Raw genomic sequence first — 23,581 nt, forward strand, 5'->3', positions numbered from 1 at the left:
CATACACCAAAGACAACTGCTTAACAGGCAATGCTATACACCAAAGACAACTGCTTAACAGACACTACCAGACACCAAAGACTACTACTTAACAGGCAATGCCATACACCAAAGACAACTGCTTAACAGACAATGCCAAACACCAAAGACAACTGCTTAACAGACAACGCCTTACACCAAAGACAACTGCTTAACAGGCAGTGCCATACACTAAAGACAGCTGCTTGACAGGCAATGCCATACACCAAAGACAACTGCTTAACAGACAATGCCATACACCAAAGAAAACTGCTTAACAGACACTGCCATACACCAAAGAAAACTGCTAAACAGGCAATGCCATACACCAAAGACAACTTCTTAACAGGCAATGCCATACACCAAAGACAACTACTTAACAGGCAATGCTATACACCAAAGACAACTGCTTAACAGGCAATGCCATACACCAAAGACAACTGCTTAACAGACACTACCAGACACCAAAGACTACTACTTAACAGGCAATGTCATACACCGAAGACAACAGCTTAACAGGCAATGCAATAGACCAAAGACAACTGCTTAACAGAATAAGCCATATACCAAAGACAACTGCTTAACAGGCAATGCCATACACCAAAGACAACTGCTTAACAGACAATGCCATACACCAAAGACAACTGCTTAACAGAAAAAGCCATATACCAAAGACAACTGCTTAACAGGCAATGCCATACACCAAAGACAACTGCTTAACAGACAACGCCATACACCAAAGACAACTGCTTAACAGACACTGCCATACACCAAAGACAACTGCTTAACAGACACTGCCATACACCAAAGACAACTGCTTAACAGGCAGTGCCATACACTAAAGACAGCTGCTTGACAGGCAACGCCATACACCAAAGACAACTGCTTAACAGAAAAAGCCATATACCAAAGACAACTGCTTAACAGGCAATGCCATACACCAAAGACAACTGCTTAACAGACAACGCCATACACCAAAGACAACTGCTTAACAGACACTGCCATACACCAAAGACAACTGCTTAACAGACACTGCCATACACCAAAGACAACTGCTTAACAGGCAGTGCCATACACTAAAGACAGCTGCTTGACAGGCTATGCCATACACCAAAGACAACTGCTTAACAGACAATGCCATACACCAAAGACAACTGCTTAACAGGCAATGTCATACACCAAAGACAACTGCTTAACAGACAATGCCATACACCAAAGACAACTGCTTAGCAGACAATGCCATACACCAAAGACAACTGCTTAACAGAAAAAGCCATATACCAAAGACAACTGCTTAACAGGCAATGCCATACACCAAAGACAACTGTTTAACAGGCAATGTCATACACCAAAGACAACTGCTTAACAGACAATGCCATACACCAAAGACAACTGCTTAGCAGACAATGCCATACACCAAAGACAACTGCTTAACAGAAAAAGCCATATACCAAAGACAACTGCTTAACAGGCAATGCCATACACCGAAGACAACTGCTTAACAGGCAATGCAATACACCAAAGACAACTGCTTAACAGACAACGCCTTACACCAAAGACAACTGCTTAACAGGCAATGTCATACACCGAAGACAACTGCTTAACAGGCAATGCAATACACCAAAGACAACTGCTTAACAGGCAATGTCATACACCGAAGACAACTGCTTAACAGGCAATGCAATACACCAAAGACAACTGCTTAACAGACAACGCCTTACACCAAAGACAACTGCTTAACAGGCAATGTCATACACCGAAGACAACTGCTTAACAGGCAATGCAATACACCAAAGACAACTGCTTAACAGAAAAAGCCATATACCAAAGACAACTGCTTAACAGGCAATGCCATACACTAAAGACAACTGCTTAACAGGCAATGCCATACACCAAAGACAACTGCTTAACAGACAATGCCATACACCAAAGACAACTGCTTAACAGGCAATGTCATACACCAAAGACAACTGCTTAACAGACAATGCCATACACCAAAGACAACTGCTTAGCAGACAATGCCATACACCAAAGACAACTGCTTAACAGAAAAAGCCATATACCAAAGACAACTGCTTAACAGGCAATGCTATACACCAAAGACAACTGTTTGACAGGCAATGTCATACACCAAAGACAACTGCTTAACAGACAATGCCATACACCAAAGACAACTGCTTAGTAGTGTTGAGCGATACCTTCCGATATCGGGAAATATTGGATCGGATTGGATCGGACCGATACCGAAAAAGTATCGGATATCGCCGATTCCGATACCGGAAACCAATGCAAGTCAATGGGACATAAATATCGGAATTAAAATAAACCCTTTCTTTCCTTGTAGGTTATTTCTACATGAAGGAAAACAACTAAGAATAATGTAGAATGTATTGGGGGAGGTGGGGGAGACAATAAAGGCATAGAGGTTTAGCCCAGTCAAATGGAATAGCAGGAATTAATATTTTTTTATTATGTTCTGAGTTACGGAAATATTAACTATGTTAAGTATTTTTATATTTTGTCAGATATTTATGTTTCACTACTTCCATGCTCTTCACCTTCTTTTTTACTTCTCCCACACTTTCTCCTTCATCATCCTCAGCATCTTTTTCATCCACTTCTTCTTCACCTTCTTCTTCTTCACCTTCTTCGTATTATTCTTTTTTTTACATTCTTCATATTCTACTTCTTCATCTTCTTCATATTCTTCTTCTTCATCATATTCTTATTTGTGACAGGCATTCCTGTAGTTGTTATCTATAAAAGGTTGGACATTACACCTTTCGTTCTGCCCGTCACAAAAGATTTACAACAGGATTTGTCCGCGTTCAGTTTGGCCTGCAGCAGCAGGTCTTTTCCAGGGGCACCACGAGGAGGAACGGACTCACCCCCATACACTGCTTAGTCATCTTCTGCTTATAATTTAGATATTATCTTTTGCTCTGATTTTTAGTCTTATGCTTAATGTTCTTCCGCTTTTTGTTCTGCAGCTTCTTGTATTTCTGCTTCTTGGTTTTCTGTCTCTTGTTTTTCTGTATCTTGGTGCTTGTCTTCTCTTCTTTGTCTTCTTGGTCAACTTCTTCAGGGTCATCTTCTTGGTCTTCTTCGGGGTGGTCTTCAGGGTCGTCGTCTTCGGGGGTCCTCGTCTTCGGGGTCCTCGTCTTCTTCGGGTTGGTCTTCTGGGTCCTCGTCTTCGGGGTCCTCGTCTTCTTCGGGGTGGTCTTCAGGGTCCTCGTCTTCTTCGGGGTGGTCTTCAGGGTCCTCGTCTTCTTCGGGGTGGTCTTCAGGGTCCTCGTCTTCAGGGTCATTGTCTTCGGGGTCCTCGTCTTCTTAGGGTTGGTCTTCAGGGTCCTCGTCTTCAGGGTCCTCGTCAGGGAGATCCAGAGTGATTACCAAGAACCATTTCAAAAAGCTTGAACTTGGAAATGTAGCAGAAGGTACAAGAAAGCTGAGGAACTACCGAGGACCAGCTGACGGTACTGGAACCCGGATGGATAGCAGAAGGTACAAGAGCCAATGGAACTACCGAGGACCAGCTGATGTTACTGGAACTCGGTTACTAAGCAGGAGGTACCTGTGCCAGAAAGCACTACCAAGGACCAGCAGACGTTGGTGGAACTTGGATACCGAGAAGGAGGCACCTAATCCAAAGGCACTGCCGAGAACCAGCTGACGGTACTGGAACCCGGATGGGTAGCAGAAGGTACCCATGTAAAAAAAAAGTTCAAGGCCGCGAGCCGGCCGCAGTTACCAAAACCCACAGTCCTACAGAGGGTGCTTGTCCTATTGGCACTATGGAACCAGCCTTCATTGCCAGATCCCGCAGCCCACATAGGAGTCACCTAAACTGCAGGCACCATAGAGTCGGCTAACCCGACCGCAACACGACAGGACAACGCATTGGAGGCAAAGTGACGTTGACACTACCCGGAAACAGCTGGCGTGCTGGAACCAGGCTGGGCAGGAGGGAGTACCCGTGCCAAAGACACTGCCGAGAACCAGCTGACGGTACTGGAACCCGGATGGGTAGCAGAAGATACAAGAGCAAATGGAACTACCGAGGACCAGCTGACGGTACTGGAACCCGGATGGGTAGCAGAAGGTACAAGAGCCAATGGAACTACCGAGGACCAGCTGATGTTACTGGAACTCGGTTACTAAGCAGGAGGTACCTGTGCCAGAAAGCACTACCAAGGACCAGCAGACGTTGGTGGAACTTGGATACCGAGAAGGAGGCACCTAATCCAAAGGCACTGCCGAGAACCAGCTGACGGTACTGGAACCCGGATGGGTAGCAGAAGATACAAGAGCAAATGGAACTACCGAGGACCAGCTGACGGTACTGGAACCCGGATGGGTAGCAGAAGATACAAGAGCAAATGGAACTACCGAGGACCAGCTGACGGTACTGGAACCTGGATGGGTAGCAGAAGGTACAAGAGCCAATGGAACTACCGAGGACCAGCTGATGTTACTGGAACTCGGTTACTAAGCAGGAGGTACCTGTGCCAGAAAGCACTACCAAGGACCAGCAGACGTTGGTGGAACTTGGATACCGAGAAGGAGGCACCTAATCCAAAGGCACTGCCGAGAACCAGCTGACGGTACTGGAACCCGGATGGGTAGCAGAAGATACAAGAGCAAATGGAACTACCGAGGACCAGCTGACGGTACTGGAACCCGGATGGGTAGCAGAAGGTACAAGAGCCAATGGAACTACCGAGGACCAGCTGATGTTACTGGAACTCGGTTACTAAGCAGGAGGTACCTGTGCCAGAAAGCACTACCAAGGACCAGCAGACGTTGGTGGAACTTGGATACCGAGAAGGAGGCACCTAATCCAAAGGCACTGCCGAGAACCAGCTGACGGTACTGGAACCCGGATGGGTAGCAGAAGGTACCCATGTAAAAAAAAAGTTCAAGGCCGCGAGCCGGCCGCAGTTACCAAAACCCACAGTCCTACAGAGGGTGCTTGTCCTATTGGCACTATGGAACCAGCCTTCATTGCCAGATCCCGCAGCCCACATAGGAGTCACCTAAACTGCAGGCACCATAGAGTCGGCTAACCCGACCGCAACACGACAGGACAACGCATTGGAGGCAAAGTGACGTTGACACTACCCGGAAACAGCTGGCGTGCTGGAACCAGGCTGGGCAGGAGGGAGTACCCGTGCCAAAGACACTGCCGAGAACCAGCTGACGGTACTGGAACCCGGATGGGTAGCAGAAGGTACAAGAGCCAATGGAACTGCCGAGAACCAGCTGGCGGTGCTGGAGCCCAGGGTAAATACTAAAAACAGAAGAGCCAGAGGTGTATTTGGAGGAGGTTTTAAATCCGTACTACAGTGGATGTGGACAAAGCAGGAGAATTTGCCGGACACACAGCTGGGGATCAGCTGACGTTACTGAATCCCAATAACACTGGAGCAAGCGTTGACTGTGCAGACGGCACTTCTGAGCAGCAACTAGCGGTATTGGAGCCCAGGGTAAATACTAAAAACGGAGGAGCCAGAGGTGTAATTGGAGCAAGTTTTAAATAAGTAGCACAGTGAATATGGACAGAGCAGGAGAAATTGCCGTGAACACAGCAGGGGAACAGCTGACGTTACCGAACCCCAATAACACCGCAGCAAGTGTTGACTGTGCAGACGGCACTTCCGAGCGCCAACTGGCGGTGCTGGAGCCCAGGGATAAGAATGAAAACAGAGGAGCCAGAGGTGTAATTCGAGCAACTTTAAAATGTGTAGTACAGTGGATGTGGACAAAGCAGGAGAAATTGCCGTCCGCACAGCAGGAGAACAGCTGACGTTACTGAACCCCAATAACACGGCAGCAAGTGTTGACTGTGCAGACAGCACTTCCGAGCGCCAACTGGCGGTGTTGGAGCCCAGGGTAAATACTAAAAATGGAGGAGCCAGAGGTGTAATTGGAGCAAGTTTTAAATAAGTAGCACAGTGAATATGGACAGAGCAGGAGAAATTGCCGTGAACACAGCAGGGGAACAGCTGACGTTACCGAACCCCAATAACACCGCAGCAAGTGTTGACTGTGCAGACGGCACTTCCGAGCGCCAACTGGCGGTGCTGGAGCCCAGGGATAAGAATGAAAACAGAGGAGCCAGAGGTGTAATTGGAGCAACTTTAAAATCTGTAGTAGTGAGAATGTGGACAGAGCAGGAGAAATTGCCGTCCGCACAGCAGGGGAACAGCTGACGTTACTGAACCCCAATAACATGGTAGCAAGTGTTGACTGTGCAGACAGCACTTCCGAGCGCCAACTGGCGGTGCTGGAGCCCAGGGATAAGAATGAAAACAGAGGAGCCAGAGGAGTAATTGGAGCAACTTTAAAATGTGTAGTACAGTGGATGTGGACAAATCAGGAGAAATTGCCGTCCGCACAGCAGGAGAACAGCTGACGTTACTGAACCCCAATAACACGGCAGCAAGTGTTGACTGTGCAGACGGCACTTCCGAGCGCCAACTGGCGGTGTTGGAGCTCAGGGATTACAGTTCAGGTGGTAGAAACATGAACAGAACAGGAGACCTGGATACTGTTGCCAACCAATTATTTATTCTGGAAGAGGACTGGCAAATTCATGAGAGATCCAGGCCTTGTTCATTTTGAGAAAAGTAAGCCGGTCAACGTTATCGGAGGATAGTCGCATGCGACGGTCTGTTAGTACACCACCTGCGGCACTAAAGACGCGTTCCGATAATACACTAGCAGCAGGGCAAGCTAGCACCTCCAGTGCATACTGACTAAGCTCTGGCCATGTATCCAGCTTACAGACCCAAAACTTGAAGGGAGAAGAGCCGTCTGGGAGTACACTAAGAGGGCAAGACATGTAGTCTGTCACCATCTGACGGAAACGTTGCCTCCTGCTGACTGGAGCTGTCTGTGATGGTGTAGACATTTGTGGCGGCGGGGACACAAAACTTTGCCACATTTCGGCCATACTGGTCTTGCCTTGTGCTGAGGCGCTGCTTCTGCTCCCTCTTTGTGCAGAGCTTCCTCCACTGCCTCGACGCACTGAGCTGCTTTGTAAAGCACTAGCAGCACTGCTCTCGGTTGGAATGGAGAACATGATGGAATGCACCAGTGCGTCTTGGTACTCCCGCATTTTACGCTCCCGGTTCAATGGTGTTATGAGGCTTTGTAAGTTGTCCCGGTAGCGAGGATCTAGGAGGGTGGACACCCAATAATCAGCCGTGTTGAGAATGTGGGCGATGCGGCGGTCGTTTCTGAGGCACTGCAGCATGAAATCAACCATGTGCTGCAGACTGCCAACTGGCCAAGAAACGCTGTCCCCTGCTTGAGGCGTGATCTCTGCCTGCTCTGCATCACCCCACCCTCGCTCTAGATACTGACTACTAGAGCATTGTGTACCTCCCTCCTCTGGACAGATGTCTTCCTCATCCATTGACTCCTCCTCATCCTCCTCACAAAGTGTCCCCTGCCTAGGCCTTTGTGAGGAACCACGTTGCGCAGACTGTAGAGAAGCAGATGGCATTTGTGACTCCTCATCCTCCACCTCTTCCAAAACCTCGTCCCTTAGTGCTTGCAGTGTTTTTTCAAGCAGGCAGATAAGGGGGATAGTCATGCTGACTAGTGCATCATCTGCACTCGCCATCCGCGTGGAATAATCGAAGGCACGCAAAACGTGGCAAATGTCCTTCATAGAGGCCCACTCAGTGGTGGTGAAGTGTGAACGGCGCGCACTGCGACTTGTTTGCGCCTGCTGCAGCTGGTACTCCATTACTGCTGCCTGCTGCTCACACAACCTCTCCAACATATGTAACGTTGAATTCCACCTGGTGGGTAGGTCACATATGATGCGATGTTCCGGAAGACATAATCGGCGCTGCAGAGCTGCAATGCGTGATCTTGCATTGCTGGAACGCCGCAAGTGAGCGCACTCTATGCGGACCTTGTGAAGCAGTGCATCAAGATCCGGATAGTCCCTCAAAAAACTCTGCACGACCAAGTTGAGCACATGTGCCAGACATGGGATGTGAGTGAGGTTGCCTAGGCCCAGAGCTGCCACCAGATTTCGGCCATTGTCACACACTACCATGCCTGGCTGGAGATTCGCTGGCACAAACCACACGTCACTCTGCTGCTTGATGGCATTCCAGAGCTCCTGCGCTGTGTGGCTTCGATTCCCCAAAGAAATTAATTTTAATACGGCCTGTTGACGTTTGGCCACGGCTGTGCTCATATCGGTCATCATAACAGGTAACCGTTCACGGGTCGATGTGGAGGTAGACCGTGACGGCTCCTGCAGCGCTGATTCAGAGGAACTGGAGTATGAGGAGGAGTCAATGTGTACAGACTGGATTCCTGCAATCCTTGGAGTTGGCAGAACACGTACAGCGCCACTCTCAAGATCTGTACCCGGCTCCACAACATTTACCCAATGGGCAGTGAGGGAAAGGTATCGTCCCTGTCCATGCTTACTGGTCCACGCATCAGTGGTCAGGTGGACCTTGCTACTGACGGCGTTTTGTAGCGCATGTTTAATTTTTCCCTCCACATGATGTTGCAGGGCAGGGACGGCTTGCCTGCTGAAATAAAAGCGGCTGGGCACGTTGTATTGTGGGACTGCCAATGCCATAAAGTTACGGAATGTGTCAGTCTCCACCAGCCTGAATGATAGCATTTCAAGGGCCAGTAGTTTAGCAATGCCAGCATTCAGAGCCTGTGCTCGGGGGTGGTTTGCCGAGTATGGGCGCCTTTTCTCCCATGCCTGTGCTAACGATGGCTGTAGACTGGCCTGGGAGTGTGAGGATGACTGGGAAAGTGGTGCTGTGGGTGGAATTACACTGTGTCTCTGTACAACAGTGCCAGAGATTCTTCCATGGCGATCCTGTGAGGAAGCCGAACCAGCTGTGTGTGAGCTGGAGGAAGAGGCTACAACACGAGCTGAAGAGGTGGTAGGTGGCGCTGTAGGTTGGCCTAGGTCTTCAGTGTGTTTGTGTAACTCCACCACGTGCTTGGTCCGCACATGTTTCCACATATTTGTGGTATTGAGGTTGCTGACACTTTTCCCTCTTTTCACCTTCTGATTACACAGCTTGCATTTGACAAAGCAAATGTCATCTGCAACTGTGTCAAAAAAGGACCAGGCACTGCAAGTCTTGGGAGCGCCCGCTTTGGATTTTGGAAGAGCCATGCTCCTAATGGGTGCCGAAGTGGAGGCTACAGGCAACCAAGTCTGCCCCCTCCCTCTCCCTCCTTTTTGGGCCGTTCGGGGAATCTCTTCCTCAGAGCTGCTCCCACCACCTTCCTGTCCCTCACGCCATGATGGGTCAAGGACCTCATCATCTACACCACCCTCTTCAAACAACTGCTTCTCCTGGGTAGTCTCGACAGCACAGTACGCACCAGAAAGTGGCACCTGAGTCTCATCATCAGATGCGTACTGAGGTGTGCTGCTGACCATAGGCACTGGCCCACCCGCCTCTTCAGATTCAGAGAGACAAAACGGTTGCGCATCACTGCATACTACCTCTTCTTCAAATTCTCGAATTCTGCTTGGCTGGCCCCCTCTTTCCAAGCCAAGAGATTCAGAGAACAGAAGTAGAGATGACTCCTGTCCAGGGCTCTCTGACTGCCTGGGCAATTTGGCAGGTGGTGAAGAGACAGATGGGTGCTCTTCAGTGCTCAGGACCTGAGAGGATCTGGAACTAATTGAAGTCGATGCGTTAGCTGCCATCCATCCGACAACGGCTTCAATTTGGTCCTCGCGCAGCAGTGGGGTACGGCTAGCTCCTACAAAGCTGCGCATAAAGGACTGTTCCCTGGTAAAACTGGGGGATGCTGAGTCACTGGTGCCCGCAGCAGGCACAGAATCCCCACGTCCTCTCCCTGCAGGCACAGAATCCTCACGTCCTCTCCCTGCAGAAACTCCACGCCCACGCCCACGACCACGACCACATGCCTTACTCCCTGCCTTCTTCATCTTGGTAGACTGATAAAGATAGGCAGAAAAGTACTAAGGGCTTAGTGTGCTTATTCCTGAACAGCTGCTAACAGGTATAAGAAACACTAATTTTATAAAGTGTGGACTAGACTTTAATATGAGCTAATGTGGCCTACACAACTGTAAAGTGGAGTGTTTGGTGAACTTTATTTAGGTTTTTTTTGTCACAAAAAGACACTGGATGTGCCTAAAGATGTAATAACGATAGTATCACAAACTTTTTGTAGCTATTACAATGTAGGAAGGTAACCTACAATGCAATAGATGAGGCTGCAAAAAATAGGCTAATACTAATCTGGCTGGGGCTGCAGGGCCCAATGCTGCAGAAAGGCTCCTCTATCTACTCCTATATAGTGTGTTTGGAATCAATTTAGCTGAATATGGATGGAACCACCACACTAATAGGAGATATCAGGAAAAATTATGAATTGGCAATAAAGGACAATGTATGAGGCAGTGACACACACTGAGTGCACTACAACCAGACGGGGTTGAAGCACACACTACAGGGTGAGCTGCACTCACACACCAGACCTTGCAGACAGCGGTGAACAGTACAGATGCAGAGCACTGTGCACTAGTGCTGCAAGACGGAAAAAAAATTCTCTAACTACTCCTATATAGTGTGTTTGGAACCAATTTAGCTGAATACAGATGGAACCACCACACTAATAGGAGATATCAGGAAAAATTATGAATTGGCAATAAAGGACAATGTATGAGGCAGTGACACACACTGAGTGCACTACAACCAGACGGGGTTGAAGCACACACTACAGGGTGAGCTGCACTCACACACCAGACCTTGCAGACAGCGGTGAACAGTACAGATGCAGAGCACTGTGCACTAGTGCTGCAAGACGGAAAAAAATTTCTCTATCTACTCTTATATAGTGTGTTTGGAACCAATTTAGCTGAATACAGATGGAACCACCACACTAATAGGAGATATCAGGAAAAATTATGAATTGGCAATAAAGGAGGATGTATGAGGCAGTGACACACACTGAGTGCACTACAACCAGACGGGGTTGAAGCACACACTACAGGGTGAGCTGCACTCACACACCAGACCTTGCAGACAGCGGTGAACAGTACAGATGCAGAGCACTGTGCACTAGTGCTGCAAGACGGAAAAAAATTTCTCTATCTACTCCTATATAGTGTGTTTGGAACCAATTTAGCTGAATACAGATGGAACCACCACACTAATAGGAGATATCAGGAAAAATTATGAATTGGCAATAAAGGACGATGTATGAGGCAGTGACACACACTGAGTGCACTACAACCAGACGGGGTTGAAGCACACACTACAGGGTGAGCTGCACTCACACACACAGACCTTGCAGATAGCGGTGAACAGCACAGGGAACTGTGCACTAGCACTGCAAGGCACAGTGATTTAGAAAGTAGCTTGGGTAAAGCAGTATAGAGCAAATAGGTAGCTAAAACTGTCCCTCAGAACAACAGCGTCCTATCCCTAACTGAATTCACAGCAGAGTGAGCTCAAAATGGCGGCGGTGGCTTTTATAGTGCATCATGACATCATTTCAGCAGCCAATCACAGCCATGCCATTAGTTAAGATGCCTACATGCCTAACAGGATGTGCCCACACTTCTTAGGATCCTCATTGGCTGAATAAAATGAAAATGTCTCATTGCATTATGGGAACTTCCGATTCCGGTATACGATATTGCAATAGTATCGGAATTAAGTATCGGAATTCCGATACCGCGAATATCGGCCGATACCCGATATTTCAGTATCGGAATGCTCAACACTACTGCTTAGCAGACAATGCCATACACCAAAGACAACTGCTTAACAGAAAAAGCCATATACCAAAGACAACTGCTTAACAGGCAATGCCATACACCGAAGACAACTGCTTAACAGGCAATGCAATACACCAAAGACAACTGCTTAACAGACAACGCCTTACACCAAAGACAACTGCTTAACAGGCAATGTCATACACCGAAGACAACTGCTTAACAGGCAATGCAATACACCAAAGACAACTGCTTAACAGAAAAAGCCATATACCAAAGACAACTGCTTAACAGGCAATGCCATACACCAAAGACAACTGCTTAACAGGCAATGCCATACACCAAAGACAACTGCTTATCAGACAATGCCATACACCAAAGACAACTGCTTAACAGGCAATGTCATACACCAAAGACAACTGCTTAACAGACAATGCCATACACCAAAGACAACTGCTTAGCAGACAATGCCATACACCAAAGACAACTGCTTAACAGAAAAAGCCATATACCAAAGACAACTGCTTAACAGGCAATGCCATACACCAAAGACAACTGTTTAACAGGCAATGTCATACACCAAAGACAACTGCTTAACAGACAATGCCATACACCAAAGACAACTGCTTAGCAGACAATGCCATACACCAAAGACAACTGCTTACACAGAAAAAGCCATATACCAAAGACAACTGCTTAACAGGCAATGCCATACACCAAAGACAACTGCTTAACAGACAACGCCATACACCAAAGACAACTGCTTAACAGACACTGCCATACACCAAAGACAACTGCTTAACAGACACTGCCATACACCAAAGACAACTGCTTAACAGACAATGCTATACACCAAAGACAACTGCTTAACAGACACTGCCATACACCAAAGACAACTGCTTAACAGGCAGTGCCATACACTAAAGACAGCTGCTTGACAGGCTATACCATACACCAAAGACAACTGCTTAACAGACAATGCCATACACCAAAGAAAACTGCTTAACAGGCAACACCATACACCAAAGACAACTGCTTAACAGACACTGCCATACACCAAAGACAACTGCTTAACAGGTAACGCCATACACCAAAGACAACTGCTTAGCAGACAATGCCACACACCAAAGACAACTGCTTAACAGGCAGTGCCATACACTAAAGACAGCTGCTTGACAGGCAATGCCATACACCAAAGACAACTGCTTAACAGACAATGCCATACACCAAAGAAAACTGCTTAACAGACACTGCCATACACCAAAGAAAACTGCTAAACAGGCAATGCCATACACCAAAGACAACTTCTTAACAGGCAATGCCATACACCAAAGACAACTACTTAACAGGCAATGCTATACACCAAAGACAACTGCTTAACAGGCAATGCCATACACCAAAGACAACTGCTTAACAGACAATGCCATACACCAAAGACAACTGCTTAACAGGCAATGCTATACACCAAAGACAACTGCTTAACAGACACTACCAGACACCAAAGACTACTACTTAACAGGCAATGTCATACACCGAAGACAACAGCTTAACAGGCAATGCAATAGACCAAAGACAACTGCTTAACAGAATAAGCCATATACCAAAGACAACTGCTTAACAGACAATGCTATACACCAAAGACAACTGCTTAACAGGCAATGCTATACACCAAAGACAACTGCTTAACAGACACTACCAGACACCAAAGACTACTACTTAACAGGCAATGTCATACACCGAAGACAACAGCTTAACAGGCAATGCAATAGACCAAAGACAACTGCTTAACAGGCAATGCCATACAACAAAGACAACTGCTTAACAGACAATGCCATACACCAAAGACAACTGCTTAACAGAAAAAGCCATATACCAAAGACAACTGCTTAACAGGCAATGCCATACACCAAAGACAACTGCTTAACAGACAACGCCATACACCAAAGACAACTGCTTAACAGACACTGCCATACACCAAAGACAACTGCTTAACAGACACTGCCATACACCAAAGACAACTGCTTAACAGGCAGTGCCATACAATAAAGACAGCTGCTTGACAGGCAACGCCATACACCAAAGACAACTGCTTAACAGAAAAAGCCATATACCAAAGACAACTGCTTAACAGGCAATGCCATACACCAAAGACAACTGCTTAACAGACAACGCCATACACCAAAGACAACTGCTTAACAGACACTGCCATACACCAAAGACAACTGCTTAACAGACACTGCCATACACCAAAGACAACTGCTTAACAGGCAGTGCCATACACTAAAGACAGCTGCTTGACAGGCTATGCCATACACCAAAGACAACTGCTTAACAGACAATGCCATACACCAAAGACAACTGCTTAACAGGCAATGTCATACACCAAAGACAACTGCTTAACAGACAATGCCATTCACCAAAGACAACTGCTTAGCAGACAATGCCATACACCAAAGACAACTGCTTAACAGAAAAAGCCATATACCAAAGACAACTGCTTAACAGGCAATGCCATACACCAAAGACAACTGTTTAACAGGCAATGTCATACACCAAAGACAACTGCTTAACAGACAATGCCATACACCAAAGACAACTGCTTAGCAGACAATGCCATACACCAAAGACAACTGCTTAACAGAAAAAGCCATATACCAAAGACAACTGCTTAACAGGCAATGCCATACACCGAAGACAACTGCTTAACAGGCAATGCAATACACCAAAGACAACTGCTTAACAAACAACGCCTTACACCAAAGACAACTGCTTAACAGGCAATGTCATACACCGAAGACAACTGCTTAACAGGCAATGCAATACACCAAAGACAACTGCTTAACAGGCAATGTCATACACCGAAGACAACTGCTTAACAGGCAATGCAATACACCAAAGACAACTGCTTAACAGACAACGACTTACACCAAAGACAACTGCTTAACAGGCAATGTCATACACCGAAGACAACTGCTTAACAGGCAATGCAATACACCAAAGACAACTGCTTAACAGGCAATGCCATACACCAAAGACAACTGCTTAACAGGCAATGCCATACACCAAAGACAACTGCTTAACAGACAATGCCATACACCAAAGACAACTGCTTAACAGGCAATGTCATACACCAAAGACAACTGCTTAACAGACAATGCCATACACCAAAGACAACTGCTTAGCAGACAATGCCATACACCAAAGACAACTGCTTAACAGAAAAAGCCATATACCAAAGACAACTGCTTAACAGGCAATGCCATACACCAAAGACAACTGTTTAACAGGCAATGTCATACACCAAAGACAACTGCTTAACAGACAATGCCATACACCAAAGACAACTGCTTAGCACACAATGCCATACACCAAAGACAACTGCTTAACAGAAAAAGCCATATACCAAAGACAACTGCTTAACAGGCAATGCCATACACCGAAGACAACTGCTTAACAGGCAATGCAATACACCAAAGACAACTGCTTAACAGACAACGCCTTACACCAAAGACAACTGCTTAACAGGCAATGTCATACACCGAAGACAACTGCTTAACAGGCAATGCAATAAACCAAAGACAACTGCTTAACAGAAAAAGCCATATACCAAAGACAACTGCTTAACAGGCAATGCCATACACCAAAGACAACTGCTTAACAGGCAATGCCATACACCAAAGACAACTGCTTAACAGACAATGCCATACACCAAAGACAACTGCTTAACAGGCAATGTCATACACCAAAGACAACTGCTTAACAGACAATGCCATACACCAAAGACAACTGCTTAGCAGACAATGCCATACACCAAAGACAACTGCTTAACAGAAAAAGCCATATACCAAAGACAACTGCTTAACAGGCAATGCCATACACCAAAGACAACTGTTTAACAGGCAATGTCATACACCAAAGACAACTGCTTAACAGACAATGCCATACACCAAAGACAACTGCTTAGCAGACAATGCCATACACCAAAGACAACTGCTTAACAGAAAAAGCCATATACCAAAGACAACTGCTTAACAGGCAATGCCATACACCAAAGACAACTGTTTAACAGGCAATGTCATACACCAAAGACAACTGCTTAACAGACAATGCCATACACCAAAGACAACTGCTTAACAGAAAAAGGCATGTACCAAAGACAACTGCTTAACAGGCAATGCCATACACCAAAGACAACTGCTTAACAGACAACGCCATACACCAAAGTCAACTGCTTAACAGACACTGCCATACACCAAAGACAACTGCTTAACAGACACTGCCATACACCAAAGACAACTGCTTAACAGACAATGCCATACACCAAAGACAAGTGCTTAACAGACACTGCCATACACCAAAGACAACTGCTTAACAGGCAGTGCCATACACTAAAGACAGCTGCTTGACAGGCTATACCATACACCAAAGACAACTGCTTAACAGACAATGCCATACACCAAAGAAAACTGCTTAACAGGCAACACCATACACCAAAGACAACTGCTTAACAGACACTGCCATACACCAAAGACAACTGCTTAACAGGTAACGCCATACACCAAAGACAACTGCTTAGCAGACAATGCCACACACCAAAGACAACTGCTTAACAGGCAATGCCATACACCAAAGACAACTGCTTAACAGACAATGCCATACACCAAAGACAACTGCTTAACAGGCAATGCCATACACCAAAGACAACTGCTTAACAGACAATGCCATGCACCAAAGACAACTGCTTAACAGACAATGCCATACACCAAAGACAACTGCTTAACAGGCAATGCCATACACCAATGACAACTGCTTAACAGGCAATGCCATACACCAAAAACAACTGCTTAACAGGCAATGCCATACACCAAAGACAACTGCTTAACAGGCAATGCCATACACCAAACACAACTGCTTAACAGGCAATGCCATACACTAAAGACAACTGCTTGACAGGCAATGCCATACACCGATGACAACTGCTTAACAGACAATGCCATACACCAAAGAAAACTGCTTAACAGGCAACACCATACACCAAAGACAACTGCTAAACAGGCAATGCCATACACCAAAGACAAATTCTTAACAGGCAATGCCATACATTAAAGACAACTGCTTAACAGGCAATGCCATACACCAAAGACAACTGCTTAACAGACAATGCCATACACCAAAGACAACTGCTTAACAGACAATGCCATACACCAAAGACAACTGCTTAACAGGCAATGCCATACACCAATGACAACTGCTTAACAGGCAATGCCATACACCAAAGACAACTGCTTAACAGGCAATGCCATACAACAAACACAACTGCTTAACAGGCAATGCCATACACCAAAAACAACTGCTTAACAGGCAATGCCATACACCAAAGACAACTGCTTAACAGGCAATGCCATACACCAAACACAACTGCTTAACAGGCAATGCCATACACTAAAGACAACTGCTTGACAGGCAATGCCATACACCGATGACAACTGCTTAACAGACAATGCCATACACCAAAGAAAACTGCTTAACAGGCAACACCATACACCAAAGACAACTGCTAAACAGGCAATGCCATACACCAAAGACAAATTCTTAACAGGCAATGCCATACACCAAAGACAACTGCTTAACAGGCAATGCCATACACCAAACACAACTGCTTAACAGGCAATGCCATACACTAAAGACAACTGCTTGACAGGCAATGCCATACACCGATGACAACTGCTTAACAGACAATGCCATACACCAAAGAAAACTGCTTAACAGGCAACACCATACACCAAAGACAACTGCTAAACAGGCAATGCCATACACCAAAGACAAATTCTTAACAGGCAATGCCATACATTAAAGACAACTGCTTAACAGGCAATGCCATACACCAAAGACAACTGCTTAACAGACAATGCCATACACCAAAGACAACTGCTTAACAGACAATGCCATACACCAAAGACAACTGCTTAACAGGCAATGCCATACACCAATGACAACTGCTTAACAGGCAATGCCATACACCAAAGACAACTGCTTAACAGGCAATGCCATACAACAAACACAACTGCTTATCAGGCAATGCCATACACTAAAGACAACTGCTTGACAGGCAATGCCATACACCAAAGACAACTGCTTAACAGACAATGCCATACACCAAAGAAAACTGCTTAACAGGCAAGACCATACACCAAAGACAACTGCTAAACAGGCAATGCCATACACCAAAGACAAATTCTTAACAGGCAATGCCATACACCAAAGACAACTGCTTAACAGGCAATGCCATATACCAAAGACAACTGCTTAACAGGCAATGCCATACACCAAAGACAACTGCTTAACAGTCACTGCCATACACCAAAGACAACTGCTGAACAGGCAATGCCAAACACCAAAGACAAGTGCTTAACAGACAATGCCATACACCAAAGACAACTGCTTAACTGGCAATGCCATACACCAAAGACAACTGCTTAACAGGCAATGCCATAAACTAAAGACAACTGCTTAACAGACACTGCCATACACCAAAGACAACTGCTTAACAGACAATGCCATACACCAAAGAAAACTGCTTAACAGGCAACACCATACACCAAAGACAACTGCTTAACAGGCAATGCTATACACAAAAGACAACTGCTTAACAGACACTACCAAACACCAAAGACAACTGCTTAACAGACAATGCCAAACACCAAAGACAACTGCTTAACAGACAATGCCATACACCAAAGACAACTGCTTAACAGGCAATGTCATACACCGAAGACAACAGCTTAACAGGCAATGCCATACACCAAAGACAACTGCTTAACAGACAACGCCATGCACCAAAGACAACTGCTTAACAGACAATGCCATACACCAAAGACAACTGCTTAACATAAAAAGCCATATACCAGAGACAACTGCTTAACAGACACTACCAGACACCAAAGACTACTACTTATCAGGCAATGCCATACACCAAAGACAACTGCTTAACAGGCAATGCCATACACCAAAGGCAACTGCTTAACAGACAATGCCATACACCAAAGACAACTGCTTAACAGACAACGCCTTACACCAAAGACAACTGCTTAACAGGCAATGTCATACACCGAAGACAACTGCTTAACAGGCAATGCAATACACCAAAGACAACTGCTTAACAGAAAAAGCCATATACCAAAGACAACTGCTTAACAGGCAATGCCATACACCAAACACAACTGCTTAACAGACATTGCCATACACCAAAGACAACTGCTTAACAGGCAATGCCATACACCAAAGACAACTGCTTAACAGACAACGCCTTACACCAAAGACAACTGCTTAACAGGCAATGTCATACACAGAAGACAACTGCTTAACAGGCAATGCAATACACCAAAGACAACTGCTTAACAGAAAAAGCCATATACCAAAGACAACTGCTTAACAGGCAATGCCATACACCAAACACAACTGCTTAACAGACATTGCCATACACCAAAGACAACTGCTTGACAGGCAATGCCATACACCAAAGACAACTGCTTAACAGACAATGCCATACACCAAAGAAAACTGCTTAACAGGCAACAGCATACACCAAAGACAACTGCTTAACAGGCAATGCTGTACACCAAAGACAACTGCTTAACAGACACTACCAGACACCAAAGACTACTACTTAACAGGCAATGCCATACACCAAAGACAACTGCTTAACAGGCAATGCCATACACCAAAGACCACTGCGTAACAGACAATGCCATACACCAAAGACAACTGCTTAACAGACAATGTCAAACACCAAAGACAACTGCTTAACAGACAATGCCATACACCAAAGACAACTGCTTAACAGACAACGCCTTACACCAAAGACAGCTGCTTAACAGGCAATGTCATACACCGAAGACAACTGCTTAACAGGCAATGCAATACACCAAAGACAACTGCTTAACAGAAAAAGCCATATACCAAAGACAACTGCTCAACAGGCAATGCCATACACCAAAGACAACTGCTTAACAGACAACGCCATACACCAAAGACAACTGCTAAACAGACACTGCCATACACCAAAGACAACTGCTTAACAGACACTGCCATACACCAAAGACAACTGCTTAACAGGCAGTGCCATACACTAAAGACAGCTGCTTGACAGGCAATGCCATACACCAAAGACAACTGCTTAACAGACAATGCCATACACCAAAGAAAACTGCTTAACAGACACTGCCATACACCAAAGAAAACTGCTAAACAGGCAATGCCATACACCAAAGACAACTTCTTAACAGGCAATGCCATACACCAAAGACAACTACTTAACAGGCAATGCTATACACCAAAGACAACTGCTTAACAGGCAATGCCATACACCAAAGACAACTTCTTAACAGACAATGCCATACACCAAAGACAACTGCTTAACAGGCAATGCTATACACCAAAGACAACTGCTTAACAGACACTACCAGACACCAAAGACTACTACTTAACAGGCAATGCCATACACCAAAGACAACTGCTTAACAGACAATGCCAAACACCAAAGACAACTGCTTAACAGACAACGCCTTACACCAAAGACAACTGCTTAACAGGCAGTGCCATACACTAAAGACAGCTGCTTGACAGGCAATGCCATACACCAAAGACAACTGCTTAACAGACAATGCCATACACCAAAGAAAACTGCTTAACAGACACTGCCATACACCAAAGAAAACTGCTAAACAGGCAATGCCATACACCAAAGACAACTTCTTAACAGGCAATGCCATACACCAAAGACAACTACTTAACAGGCAATGCTATACACCAAAGACAACTACTTAACAGGCAATGCTATACACCAAAGACAACTGCTTAACAGGCAATGCCATACACCGAAGACAACTGCTTAACAGGCAATGCAATACACCAAAGACAACTGCTTAACAGACAACGCCTTACACCAAAGACAACTGCTTAACAGGCAATGTCATACACCGAAGACAACTGCTTAACAGGCAATGCAATACACCAAAGACAACTGCTTAACAGAAAAAGCCATATACCAAAGACAACTGCTTAACAGGCAATGCCATACACTAAAGACAACTGCTTAACAGGCAATGCCATACACCAAAGACAACTGCTTAACAGACAATGCCATACACCAAAGACAACTGCTTAACAGGCAATGTCATACACCAAAGACAACTGCTTAACAGACAATGCCATACACCAAAGACAACTGCTTAGCAGACAATGCCATACACCAAAGACAACTGCTTAACAGAAAAAGCCATATACCAAAGACAACTGCTTAACAGGCAATGCTATACACCAAAGACAACTGTTTGACAGGCAATGTCATACACCAAAGACAACTGCTTAACAGACAATGCCATACACCAAAGAGAACTGCTTAGCAGACAATGCCATACACCAAAGACAACTGCTTAACAGAAAAAGCCATATACCAAAGACAACTGCTTAACAGGCAATGCCATACACCGAAGACAACTGCTTAACAGGCAATGCAATACACCAAAGACAACTGCTTAACAGACAACGCCTTACACCAAAGACAACTGCTTAACAGGCAATGTCATACACCGAAGACAACTGCTTAACAGGCAGTGCAATACACCAAAGACAACTGCTTAACAGAAAAAGCCATATACCAAAGACAACTGCTTAACAGGCAATGCCATACACCAAAGACAACTGCTTAACAGGCAATGCCATACACCAAAGACAACTGCTTAACAGACAATGCCATACACCAAAGACAACTGCTTAACAGGCAATGTCATACACCAAAGACAACTGCTTAACAGACAATGCCATACACCAAAGACAACTGCTTAGCAGACAATGCCATACACCAAAGACAACTGCTTAACAGAAAAAGCCATATACCAAAGACAACTGCTTAACAGGCAATGCCATACACCAAAGACAACTGTTTAACAGGCAATGTCATACACCAAAGACAACTGCTTAACAGACAATGCCATACACCAAAGACAACTGCTTAGCAGACAATGCCATACACCAAAGACAACTGCTTAACAGAAAAAGCCATATACCAAAGACAACTGCTTAACAGGCAATGCCATACACCAAAGACAACTGCTTAACAGACAACGCCATACACCAAAGACAACTGCTTAACAGACACTGCCATACACCAAAGACAACTGCTTAACAGACACTGCCATACACCAAAGACAACTGCTTAACAGACAATGCTATACACCAAAGACAACTGCTTAACAGACACTGCCATACACCAAAGACAACTGCTTAACAGGCAGTGCCATACACTAAAGACAGCTGCTTGACAGGCTATACCATACACCAAAGACAACTGCTTAACAGACAATGCCATACACCAAAGAAAACTGCTTAACAGGCAACACCATACACCAAAGACAACTGCTTAACAGACACTGCCATACACCAAAGACAACTGCTTAACAGGTAACGCCATACACCAAAGACAACTGCCTAGCAGACAATGCCACACACCAAAAACAACTGCTTAACAGGCAATGCCAAACACCAAAGACAACTGCTTAACAGACAATGCCAAACACCAAAGACAACTGCTTAACAGACAACGCCTTACACCAAAGACAACTGCTTAACAGGCAGTGCCATACACTAAAGACAGCTGCTTGACAGGCAATGCCATACACCAAAGACAACTGCTTAACAGACAATGCCATACACCAAAGAAAACTGCTTAACAGACACTGCCATACACCAAAGAAAACTGCTAAACAGGCAATGCCATACACCAAAGACAACTTCTTAACAGGCAATGCCATACACCAAAGACAACTACTTAACAGGCAATGCTATACACCAAAGACAACTGCTTAACAGGCAATGCCATACACCAAAGACAACTGCTTAACAGACAATGCCATACACCAAAGACAACTGCTTAACAGGCAATGCTATACACCAAAGACAACTGCTTAACAGACACTACCAGACACCAAAGACTACTACTTAACAGGCAATGTCATACACCGAAGACAACAGCTTAACAGGCAATGCAATAGACCAAAGACAACTGCTTAACAGAATAAGCCATATACCAAAGACAACTGCTTAACAGACAATGCCATACACCAAAGACAACTGCTTAACAGGCATTGCTATACACCAAAGACAACTGCTTAACAGACACTACCAGACACCAAAGACTACTACTTAACAGGCAATGTCATACACCGAAGACAACAGCTTAACAGGCAATGCAATAGACCAAAGACAACTGCTTAACAGGCAATGCCATACACCAAAGACAACTGCTTAACAGACAATGCCATACACCAAAGACAACTGCTTAACAGAAAAAGCCATATACCAAAGACAACTGCTTAACAGGCAATGCCATACACCAAAGACAACTGCTTAACAGACAACGCCATACACCAAAGACAACTGCTTAACAGACACTGCCATACACCAAAGACAACTGCTTAACAGACACTGCCATACACCAAAGACAACTGCTTAACAGGCAGTGCCATACACTAAAGACAGCTGCTTGACAGGCAACGCCATACACCAAAGACAACTGCTTAACAGAAAAAGCCATATACCAAAGACAACTGCTTAACAGGCAATGCCATACACCAAAGACAACTGCTTAACAGACAACGCCATACACCAAAGACAACTGCTTAACAGACACTGCCATACACCAAAGACAACTGCTTAACAGGCAGTGCCATACACTAAAGACAGCTGCTTGACAGGCTATGCCATACACCAAAGACAACTGCTTAACAGACAATGCCATACACCAAA

This window comes from Phyllobates terribilis, unplaced genomic scaffold, assembly GCF_046119375.1.
Source record: "Phyllobates terribilis strain yellow unplaced genomic scaffold, ASM4611937v1 Scaffold_197__1_contigs__length_3575590, whole genome shotgun sequence".
Taxonomy (NCBI): domain Eukaryota; kingdom Metazoa; phylum Chordata; class Amphibia; order Anura; family Dendrobatidae; genus Phyllobates; species Phyllobates terribilis.